The 12,529-nt window shown below is 36.0% G+C and overlaps 1 protein-coding gene across 2 annotated transcripts in view; it reads right to left on the bottom strand.

The window, feature by feature from the left end:
• The window catches only part of LOC108750207 (colorectal mutant cancer protein), an 81,084-nt gene that overhangs the window by 63,083 nt on the left and 5,472 nt on the right, over positions 1-12,529 (bottom strand). The window lies entirely within an intron of this gene.

Here is a 12,529-nt window from a genome sequence, read left to right as displayed (position 1 = left end):
AAGTCGATGAAAAGTAAATTAAACCGAGATGAAGATTAAATTGACAGAAAGGAACAGTCTTGCAATTTCGGGTTTCGCTCAACGATAAACTTCGACAGATTCTACGAGAGATTCCACGTTACGAGAGGAATACCAACATCTTACAACACGGAACGGAGCGGATCGCGCGACGCCGCGTCGACCGCGCGCCGAGTGCCACTGCGACGCGCGAATAAATGCATTCCGCGCTGCGGTTCGAGAGGTGAAACAAAAAAAGCAGAGACGGGAGAAAAGGAATATATTCTAGCCTATCTATCTCATCGCCAGCGTGAAGAACGAACGCAACTTAATCCATCGCGATGCGTGTCGCTTGTCCCATGCCGTTCGCGGGCATTTGCGGTTTTACATCGGACACGTGAGTTTATTTTAAAAGTGTACGCATCTCTCTCTCTCTCTCTCTCTCTCTCTCTCTCTCTCTCTCTCTCTTTATTTGCAAATGGCCTTTCTGCATCTCGTGAAGAAATCATTTGTGTGCGAACAAGCGGGAAAACTCTACAAGTATTTTTATCTACGAATTAAGTCTCTCGTACTTTTATTAAATCGTCCTTTTCTATTAAAGGTTTAATCCCGATTCTCGGAGATTAAAATTGTACGCTTACTGTTCTCTGTTTTTTTTTAATCCTTCGTAGGAAAAAGAATCAAAAGACCGCAATTTTTCGTGGTCGAGTATTTTGAATACTTCTCCTTAAAAATAATTCCAAAAGAGGAAAGTACGTACACGTGGGAGTAATGTATAAGTAATGGACGCACACACGGATCGTGTTTCCTATCGCAATGTATTAATTTATTCGAACGTTATCTCGAAATAAATGGATACGCGTCGCGTATTTACACGCGGCGGCAATTAAACGGCACTTCGACGCCGAAGAGTGAGAGAGTGCGATAAATAAATGCTACCATGTGGGAAACGATCGCGTTGTAATACGTGGTTTATCATCGGCGTGTGTTTGCCCGCTCAGCGAGAAAAGTGAATTTAACGACTTGTTTAATTTCACATTCGCACTGTTCGCGTCCGTCACGCGCGAAGCATCGCGAGTCAAACGAGTCTCCGCGTGCGCTTTGCGATTTCGTTGAACATTGAACATTTAAGAAGGTTGTAAGGCTACTGGAATATATTAAGAATTACTTGAAGAAATTACAAATTATTTTAAATTGCATTTAAAAGTAATAGAAAAAAAAATTAGAGACAGCTTACCCCCATTCTGGTTCGAAGGTTATTTTAATAACAAGTAATATTTTTTGTAATTTGTACTTTAACAGAAATATATGGAAATGTAATACAAAATAACGATAAAAATCTCAATTTTTTTTTGTATAAGTATGTTATGAATTAAGAATACGTAAAGTTACATTGATGTAGATTATAATTGTTCAGTGAATAAACAAAATATTTGTTACAATCTAATTGGTGAATCTCAACGAAACTTTGCATACATCATTTTTAATACTTAAAGTACTTATACAAAAAAATTTAGAAAAAAATTTGTTACCGTTTAAAAATTTTGTTTACAACAATTATAAAATAATAAATAAAATGAATAATCTATGAAAATGTGTTGCTCAATAAAAATAGAATGTTATGAACACAATTTTCATATATATGTAGTCTATCTAAAGCGTAAATATATGTGTTTTATGCCCTTACAATCTCCTTAAGAGTAGAAAAAAATGGCGAACATGGCCATTTCTATCAATTAACTTTAATTTCGATTCAATCTTACTCTTCATTCTTTTTTAATTTTTAAAACTACACAGAGATTTTGCTGAAGTATCTAAAAATTTAGCTAGATCTGAAAATAATTTTATTAGACTATCAAAATAATTGTGTAGGAATTTCAAATATGGTAATGCTATCAAAAGTTTTGACATTCTAGTAATTGCAGAGTATTTGTGTATTTTATATAATAATTTTGATGGTCCAGTTTTAAAGAAAATCATTTTTAGATCTGTGTATCTCGTTGAATTTAGATTTTCACAAAACCGTCCTTTCCATGTAAAAAAAGATGAAGGGTAAGTTGAATCAAAATTAAAGGTATCTACATTAATGTAGTAGGAACCGGCATTAAATATTCCGGGATATCGAGAGAAGCGCGGCGTAGAGACCGAAAGGAAAGCGAAAATCAAAGGCTACATCTCACACATACTGATGGATTGAAATTATCAGAGAAGGACGTCGTCAGAGAGGACTTTCCGAAAGACCTCGAAAAAAATGCTGAGGACATATACACGCTTGTGTCGATATTACCCACGACGTGCGATTGGATCAAAACTCAATTTCGTGCCTCGACCTGTGTGATCTCGTTACGGTCCTCACCCGTTTTTCGATCCGGGGAATTCTCTTTTCTGCCTTTACTTTTAATCAGGGCTCGTGAAACAGAGCGCGCGCAGAGAGAGAGAGAGAGAGAGAGAGAGAGAGAGAGAGAGAGAGAGAGAGAAACAAGGCAGTTCAAAGCGCCCGAATAAAAGAAATCAGGGAAATGAAAAATATCGAAGAGACTGAAACTGTAGAGAATATCACCTTTGTATGACGTTAATTCTTCAAAGTTCACGGTGAGTCTATTGAATCCACTTAATTATAAATCTCTTTGTCAAAAATATTAAACAATTAAATGTTCTTTATGTTATATCTACAAAAAAGAATGATTTTTATTAAAATATACTTAGTATTTATTCTTTTTTAATACTAGTTACCTCATTTTGATTCCCTAAAATTAATAAGTTAGCCTTTCGTTAATTTGAAATTAGTTAGTGGCTTTTAATAACTTTTATTTAAAAGGACGCGTGCATTAAAAGGATTTTACCGATCTAATGTCAGTAATTGTGTTACAGATTGGACACCAACTCTGGAAGATTAACGTCGTAATTGTTCTGATATCGTCGACAAATTTCTGGATCTATCCCTAAAGAGTTTCAGAGAGTTATACACAGATTATTCTTTTGGATTATACACAGCTCTCAACGAACTTCTCTTCGTCGGGGAAAGCGAGTCTCATGTTCGCATTTTAAAAGCTGACGCGTAGTGTACCGTAACGGACCAATAAGCGTCCATTGTTGGGAAATGTGAAACTGATGCTACTGGCACGATGGCCAAGATTTCTCCGACGTTAAAATGTTTCCTCTCGAACCTGATTGTACCTGATATCGCGATCATTGTCCCAACGTGAGACATTTGCAGGAAAACTTCCCACGTAACCTATATACATATAATTTCCATCCGCAAAAAACGTGATTAGTTTCTTATCGCGTCACGCCCGTCCTTCGGAATTCTCTCCGAGGAATTCGAAGGGCTCTTCACGACCTTCGCGTTAAAATCCTACTACAGGTCGAGGTTATGCGATCGATTATCTTTATTAAATTCTGTCTCTTGAATTTGATGAAATTGCGATAGAAATAAATGTAAAGATAAAAAGACAGATTTTAACGCGGTAAGAATGGTTTTGCAGAAATTTTAATTACAAACAAATTTGGAAATAAACTTTATAGGAACGCTCAAACGTAATGAGCAATGCTCAGAAAAAATTTTGATACTCTAGCTTGGATATCAAGTAACAGCCAGCTTGTGTGGGCATCCTATATAATTATTTTTATAATACAACAAAATTATTTTCAGATCTGCATATCTAGCTTAAATTTTTAGATACTTCAACGAAACGTTTCAATATCATTCTTTCGTGAAATGAGAGAAATAAGATATCTTTTTTATTAAAGTGAAGGAAGCGTTATTTAAGCAATGCGGGAGATACGTAAGATACACCAGCGCAAAAGCGCGCCCAGACAATAAAAAAGAGAAATACAACTGGAGGTTGCATCGGGATGGAGGACTTGAGTGCACAAAGAATTGATGTTTCTATTCCATTGTAAATGTCTCTCTCTCTCTCTCTCTCTCTCTCTATTTCATCGAAATGCAATCCCTCATCGTAGTCCGTTATTTAGAAAGACTACACTGTCGATTCGGCTAATCCTCCCTTTCGAAATAGCGAGTTCTCGCCTCGTTGGAGGCGATTGCCACTACACAGAGTTAGAAAATTTGTTACTAACACATTTCATGTCTCGGTCCACCCAAATTTTTATGTGAATTTAACAGAAGATGAATACGTTAGGACGTAACGCAAACATATTATGTAAAAAATTATCACAAAATGTAAAACTGACAATTTGTATTTGAAGCAAAATTGTGGAAATATTATTTTAGTAAAATTAACATTTAACATGTTAACGCATACATGTATCTTTTATTTATTTATCTAACAATTTACGTTTTAAAACTACATTACTTTTTGGTTCACTTACTCAGAAATTGTGTTATTTTAACGCTAATAAATATATGAATATCAATTAAGTGCAAAAAATAACACAATCACATTTTATTAACATTCAAAAAATCGATATAAAAATTTTAACAAGAACTGATTTTAACACAAAATGTTTTTTACTGTCTAAAATGAAACAGAGAGAAAAATCGAGAAGAAGAAAGGCAAAATGAGGGAAGGATGAAAGAGGAAGCGAACAGAAAAAGCGAGGGGGGAAGGAAAGGGAGATGTTACAAACGTTTTTTAACGGGAAGAATGCTCTCCATGCGCTCCGGCAAACTCATCGCGCTTCATCTCTCCCTTTTAACGCCTGTCGCTTTGTTAACGCTCTTTCAAGAGATTTAGATTTCGCGATAATTAGCGAGAAATCATGTTACTCCGACTGAGAGAGGGGCTACCGTCCCAACGAGAATCTCCAAAGGCCAAACCTTCGCCGATCAAAATACGATCTTTCTGTAACGGGAGAGATCGCTCCTCACACACCGCTGGAAGTCATGGTCGTCAATTTGAGCGGCGCAATCGCGCTGATAATGCAGTCGATTTCGGAATCCGACTGGTATTAATAATTCGCAGCAGCGCCGAGAGAGAGAGAGAGAGAGAGAGAGAGAGAGAGAGAGATGCAGGATCTTGACATCGCCGGGACTGCGCGATATCAGCGTATTGATCGGAAAGGTTTATCAAATTTACAGCGGCGGCATTGGCTCCGAAATTAATTCGTTTAACGCGAAGGTCTGCCCCGCCTAAAGCGTGCATTTTGCGTTCTATTTCCGATGACACCTCCCGAAGGAATGTTTTATTCATCGGACGAGATGACGAATTATTCAGGATAGTAAGATATTCTTTCAGAAAAAAAGATGCTCCTATCGTTTGTAACACACAAGATAGGTGTATATCCTTTGACTATATTGTGTTAATCCAATTATTATTAAGCGGAAATTTCTCTTCTGCATTAAGTACCTTCATTAAATGAACAACGGATTATTTCAGTTACTCGTTCTGCGCATTTCTTTTCTTTGAAGTTCGAAATACTAGAAACGCATGGCTTTATGCAGGATGTCCCGAAATTCGAGGACGATATTATTACAGCGTGAAACTTCGTGAAAGATTAAGTCGGAAAAAGTCCTCTACCATTTTGCAACTTTCGCAATTTTTCAATTAGAAAATGCAGCACTGAAAAGTTAATAAAAAATTCTGAAAAAATTCTTAGATCTCTGAAAGAAAAGGAAAAAAACAATTTTTGTCTCTTGCTGTTTTTCCAAAGTTGATAGTACTCGAGTAAAAAAATTATTCCAATATTCGGCAATATTTATAATAATAATTAATATCTTGTCAATTATTGCGAAAATCGCAAAATAGTAGAGGACTTCTCGACTTAATTTTTCACGAAGTTTCACGCCGTAATAATATCCTCGAATTTCAAGACACCCCGTATAGTCTTTTTATCCTTTCTTTTTTTTTTTCAATACATACACAGCCTCTCAATTATTTTCTACAGATTTTAAAAGTACCTATATATAAAAATTACGACTTTTGTATACTTTCTAAAAATGATGAAAATTAACTCGAACACGAACGACTCATCGTGTGTAGTAAATGACCGGAAAATTATAGTGTTAAGAGTTAAGATCAGAGAAGAGTTCTAGATCATAGCTATGCGATAACGAAAATAACGAGAAGGTCACACGCGATATCGCGAATTTTGTAATCCGCGAGACGACGGTGGGTCGATGATGGGTCGACAAAACGAAAATTTCTATAACGGTGAACGAGCGGGATGTATCCCGACGCTTGGAAAGAGGGCAAGCATAAATAACGATAACTGGTCGGGACGATTTCGGGATTTATCGCGGACGAGTTGAACCGAGGCGAAATAAACGAGAGGACTGCAAGAGCAAGCTGGCCGTGCGTAACAAAATTACGAGTGCTGAATCGCGTGTAAAAACCCCGGCCATGGAATGGCTTCGACGAAATTGCCACAGAACGCGTGTTTGCGTTCGAGTAGTTGGAGGATTCTGATCGGCGTGGATTTTAGGACGCGCAAGCGGGAAGTCATCGAGTCACTTGTGAATAATTCTAAAGAGCAGAGTGGGAAGCGGAGATTGCTCCTCTTGCAATATCTCAAAGTAATTGAGAGAGTGACATTAAAATAACCTGCTACTTTTTTATTATACACAAATGGGTATACAATATCAAATGAATTTAATGTCTGTAAGAAGTTACATATTGCAATGCTTCTCTTATTGCTAGCAGCAATCGCAGTAACAAAATTTGTTATCACATATTTACCAATCACTTGTTAAAGATACTTGTTAAATTAACAAAATCCTTTCTCTCAGTGAAGAAGAGACAATGTTGTTTATCTTAATCTATGTATATTAAAGACAAATGACCAACTTGTTATTTATAAATAAAATAAATAATTAATTTTCCAAATTTTATTATTTCAACTTCAATTTATGTGTTTCAGGGCTGGGCATATATTTAAAATACTTTTATTTAAAGCACACTATTTGCAAGCGTATTTCGTATTTTTTATTTTAGCGGATCACATAAATTATATTACGGTTTTTTGTATTTAAAATCGAAAGATTGAAAGCTTTTTGTATCTTGTTCAAATAATAAGGTTGATTATCAATGTTAGTACTTGAAATACAAGATACTTTTATAATCTTTTGTTATTAATATTGAAATATAAAATACAAAATACTTTTATATGTTCCCATGAAATACAAAATACAAAATATAATTATCTTACCAATACTGTTTTTCAAATAAAAGTATTTCAAATACATGCCAGCCCTGTGTGTATATATTATATATATATATATATATAAAATTGAAAAATGTATTTAAAATTTACACATAAATTATTAGATTAGACACCAAGATTTAGCCTCGATTAGTATTTAGTCCTTTACTTATTTAGCTTATTTTTTTCTAATGTTCACATTATTTTGTGTATAACAGTGTAATACTACGTGTATCATTGTTATGCATGCAATCTTTTTCGAGCTTGTACAAAATCAGCCCCTTTTTACTTCTTGTCCAATGTAAATCAAGACGGTAAATGCCGCTTTTTTCAGAGCTCCGAGCGCGAGTCGAGACGTATCGATTCGGACGACAGAACGCCGGTTCCTCTCTCGCAGTATTTTTTTCGGGAGAAATTTCCCGCTGTGCTTACGCGCTCCATCGCGTGCAAACAAGCTTGGGAGCCTCAGCAGCAAGGTAAATCACCCGGTGCATCTATTATTCCGCCAGCTACGTCGCAGTCAAGAGAATCTCGGAATTATAACGAGAACGTCCGCCCGCGAAATCTCGTCGCGCGCGCGAATCATTCATGAGTCTAATATTTCGTACGCCGAAGGTGCGCCAAGTTGAATAATTATTATCGCTAGCTGATAACTCTTGTCCAATCGGTTTCCCAAGTGTGTTTTCGATATTTAAAAAACAAATTTCTTCTAATATTTCATTTGATTTTTTGTTTTATACTGTATACTGCATTGACACATTGCTCGCTCTCCTATTTCAAAAGTGACAATTCACAAAATTAAATTTCCTAAAAAAGAGGAAAAGTTATTTTTTTAACTTGACAGAGAGAAAATTGATCAAATATCGGCCAAAAAAAAAAAAATACATGTTAACATGAATGTATTTTTAAAACGTCATTTTTGGCATTTTAATTTCACAATTCTTAAAAATCACTTTTTGAGTTGTGATGACTTTTTTTTAACTGACCTTTTATGACAATTCTTAAATTAGTTATTTTAAACAATTGAGTAATGTTTACCTATACAATTCATTCGTAATAATAACTAAAAAAAAAAACCAAATTTTTTAAAACTGTGTTATTCTTTTAAGTAAGCGACAATCAGTTTGCCGTTAAAATTCCGAAAAGTGAGACAGTCGACTTTGCGTTATATTTCGAGAATTTCTTGGAAGCAATAATTTTGTTCTCGTATATAGCAGGTGAAACCTGCTTCCGCATTCGAAACTAACCCTAGAGAGAATGCTTCTAAAATTAGAGAAGAAAGTTTATTCTCAAGGTAGATCGTTTATATGGAGGGCGAGGGCGAGGGCGAGGACGAGAAAGAATGATCGGAGTCGTACTTATTGCCGACATCTGTGGACACGCGGTTTCGACTCGAGCAACGATCACTTCGCTCCTTTATTCCAGCAAAGCTGCGGAATTCACGGCGAGTGGAATTTTACGTTTACGACTAGGCTTGCCTTCGTTACAAGGATGCTGCAGCCGATATTCGCCGACTGTATTTTACACGGTAGAGGAAAATCAACCGCAGCGGAGAAGAGGAGGAGAAGAAAGATGCGGAAAATAAAAGGGCACACGCGAGCGGAGGTGGAATCAGAGATGGAGGAGGGAGAGAAATGCCGATAAACGAGCTCTGCAAGCGCAAAGACCCGGCTTGACTGCGCGAACGAGCAGTCGTGGGTACGACTAAAACGACAAGCCTGGGGAGAGGGGGAGGGGGAGGGGAGAAGAAGGAGAGAGAACTCGATCACGGTGATGGTGTGACTCACTTGCCATAAAACGCGGTGAGGAGGGGGGGGGGGAGCAACGCGCACCTCCCCCTCGCCGCCGGGCCAACCCTCAGGATATCGTAGAGGGTTTTACCATCGACCCTTCCTCCGCGTTGCGCTTCGCCCGGCTTCTCTTCGAACTCCTATCCGCTGTTGTCAATCGGTCCACGTCAAGAAAACGCACACAGTTGCTTCTCACGGCGTTATACGTGAAATACCGGAGGCTGCGCCCCCGGAAAATTGGGTCACCGGTTCCCAATGTCGACGCAAGGTTGGTCGGAAAGAGCAGAGAAAACTGTGATAAATAATTTTTACTGCCTGGATTTTATCCACTGGAATATATTGGCAAAATACTATACAAATGATTAATGTAACACTATAAGATATGTTCACATAACTTCATTTAAAGCAAAAAATTTTTTCTTGCGCTTTAATTAATAAATTCTAATAACTACTACGGTTTAAAGAGAAACAAAATTAATCGATCAAAAGTAATAAATTAATAATAACACAAAACTTGATAATAAAAAAAATCTTTTCTAATTCAAATTAATATGTAAATACATTAAAGAAAAAAAAAAAAAAAAAAATCTTGGACATGTATAAATGATGCTAAATTTTATATTAATTTTTAATAAGGACGTAATAGAAAACGAAATTAAAAATTTTACTAATATAGGAACGTAAATGGGGTACATAAGAAATTATAGAATATCACACCTCGTATAATTTGCACAAAAAAATTAGAAATATCGATTAAAAGATTTTACACTTATTTTATAATTTTTTTATAAAAAGAGATAAAATCAATTCTTTGCTAATTTTTTTTATATACTAATTTTTCACAAAAGTCAAAGAAACATTATCTCATATTAGTGTGGTAATCTGTCATTAAAGATAAGACAGGAGGAAATGAGTAAAATTTCAGAGTATTACGTGCACGTGAAAAGCTGATGGACGCGTGCGATGTGCAAGGCCGAAATGTGCATCACGTGCAGAGGAACGCATTGCAGCGACGGCGAGAGAGCGTAGATATTACCGAGGTTACGAAAGTACACCGTAATGAATGCCAACAAGTCGGGAAATATTGTCCCGTTCTTCTCTTTAATACGGAGAGAAACGATGGCTGCCGGGTTTGCTCTCTTAATTTGTTTGTGGAACCCACACTCTCTTCCACCCTGCGGCGCTCTCTTCCGGCTGCCTACTTGACGAATCTCACTTAAAAACGCGTTTGTACACGGAGGACTAGAGCTTTATGCAACGCGTAGCTTGCCGAGTTAAAAAAAGGAAGTAAAACAATAATAAATAAACGAGAAATCGCGCTTGGACCGAGTGATCGCTATAAAACATTACGATCAGTTATCCTCCGCGCAATAAATTATTCCTCGTTAAGAAATCGATGTTACTCCCCCCGGGGCGATAATTAACGACATAAAGGCAATTATTATCGGGGGAATAGCGGTTAATGATAAATCATTCTCCTGCGTTCCAATCTCGCAGATGCCGCTTGCGACCTCGAATCGAAGGATTAATCTCGTAACAATCGCGCGAGATTTGTTAAAGAGGTTGTAAGGCAAATGCAATATGTTAAGAATTACTTGAAAAAATTAATTTAGATTATTCTAAATTGCATTTAAAAGTAATACAAAAAAAAATTGAAGTTTGCCATCTGGATCAAAAGTTATTTCAATCAAAAGTAATATTTTTTTAATTTATACTCTAATAGAAGATGTATGAAAATGTATTATAAAATAATGATAAAAAAAATCTCAATTTTTTTTTTATATAAGTACTTTATAAGTTCAAAAATATTTGTGTAAAGTTTCATTGAGATGCAGACATTAATTTGTTCAGTAAATAAACAAAATATTTATTTGTTGTAAACTAATTGGTGAATCTTAATGAAACTTTGCATAAGTCATTTTTAGTGTTTATTTTAAGTTCTACTTAAAATATATTTGTATTGAAAAATTTAGATTTTTGTTATTATTTCTGTTTTAAAATTTTTGTTTATAACAATAAAACTAATATCAAATAAAATAAATAATCTATACAAATGTGTTGCTCAAATAAAAACAGAATGTTGTGAACACAACTTTCACATGTATGTAGTTTGTTTAAATATTAGCGTGTTTTACGCTCTTACACAACTTGCTTAACAGCGCCTGCGCACCGTAGAGATTTCTTGGCAGATCCCATCGTTTTATCGTACACCCGGTAAAATTAAATCGTCGACGATAAATCTCGTCTGTGAGATTAAAGTGCGTACAAAATGGCGCGCTAATGCATTGTTTCGAGCGTGCGCATTTTTAATTCGATTTTCTATAGGTAATAGGTTTTAATAGGTAGGAGGTAATGGGTTTTTCTCATTACGCGTGATTTGCAGAGAGTCTCATTGGACGACTTGAAGTAAACGTGTTCTTGCTTTGACAAGTGAATTTAACTTTCCATGCCTCGAATTTGATGAAACTCGATGTATTGTATTTGTAGAGCAGTCAAAAATAATATTATAATAGACACACTTTTATGTCGGCAATGATGCAGGTTTAAAGACATAAACTACCACTTGTAGTGATGAGCATGAGTACTTAATTTTTCTTGAATTTTATGGCAATTAGCTCACGGAATTTGCACACTTTATTATTGCATAATGCGCAGATAGTTTCTAAATTTTTAAAACAATAATTTATATATTGGATTACCAAAGTTTTTCTTGTAAATAATCACTTTTTTGTAACACAAATTCAATAAATTTATAAATCTGATAGATAAAAAAATATAAACGTCTATATATGTATCTCACGATACACAATATTTAAACAATTTTTAAATTATTCAATGTCGAAACCTTCTCCCAATATTCTATAATATACGTTATAGATAGAATATTGGGAGAAGCTTTCGAAATTTAATTTAGGAATTATTCGCGATATTCTATAATATATTCGTTGCTCGCAATATTATATTATATTATATTATACAATGAAGAATCATTTCCGGTTTTACTTGCGGAAATGTGTTGTTAGAAAAAGCACGATTAAAAACGGAGTATTAAAAACGGAGTATTAAAAACGGAGTTATCTACTCTCGGAGAGAGTTCTCACCCGCCTTCTGACATATATATATAAATGCAGTTTGCACAGTTTACAGCGTGTGCGGAAACGGAGTCCGTGTAAACATTGCAAGTAATACGCAGAGAGAGAGAGGGACCGTACAGACATAATTTTACCTTCATAAGTTTACCTATGGCAGGAACCCGCGTATCTACGAGCCGCGATGGGCGGAGGAGACAATATAGACCGTAATGCTCGACGAGAGCGGTAAAAAGTGCACCTTTAGCTTCATCGAAACGAAATAAAAGGCAACCGCGAGTTCCACGTATGAGAGTACGAGCCGTACGTGTACGTCGCGCTGGAAATGCAATATCGAAGCATCGTTGAGCGGGCCACCAGCCTCGGAAAGAAAAAACAACGGGAAAACGTATCGAGACATCGATAACGGAAACGACGAGCGAGGAACAAAATGGATAGACCGAATGGAACGGGACGTCCTCGACGGCAAAATTTAATTTAAGAGCCGCTCGCAAAAATCACGTATTTCCGAATTTTATAACTCTGTCAAACAGAGAGAGAGAGAGAGAGAGA

This window comes from Trachymyrmex septentrionalis, unplaced genomic scaffold (genome assembly GCF_001594115.1).
Source record: "Trachymyrmex septentrionalis isolate Tsep2-gDNA-1 unplaced genomic scaffold, Tsep1.0 scaffold331, whole genome shotgun sequence".
Lineage (NCBI taxonomy): Eukaryota > Metazoa > Arthropoda > Insecta > Hymenoptera > Formicidae > Trachymyrmex > Trachymyrmex septentrionalis.
Note: the sequence above shows the minus strand (reverse complement) of the source record. Positions and strands in the feature narration are given on the sequence as shown.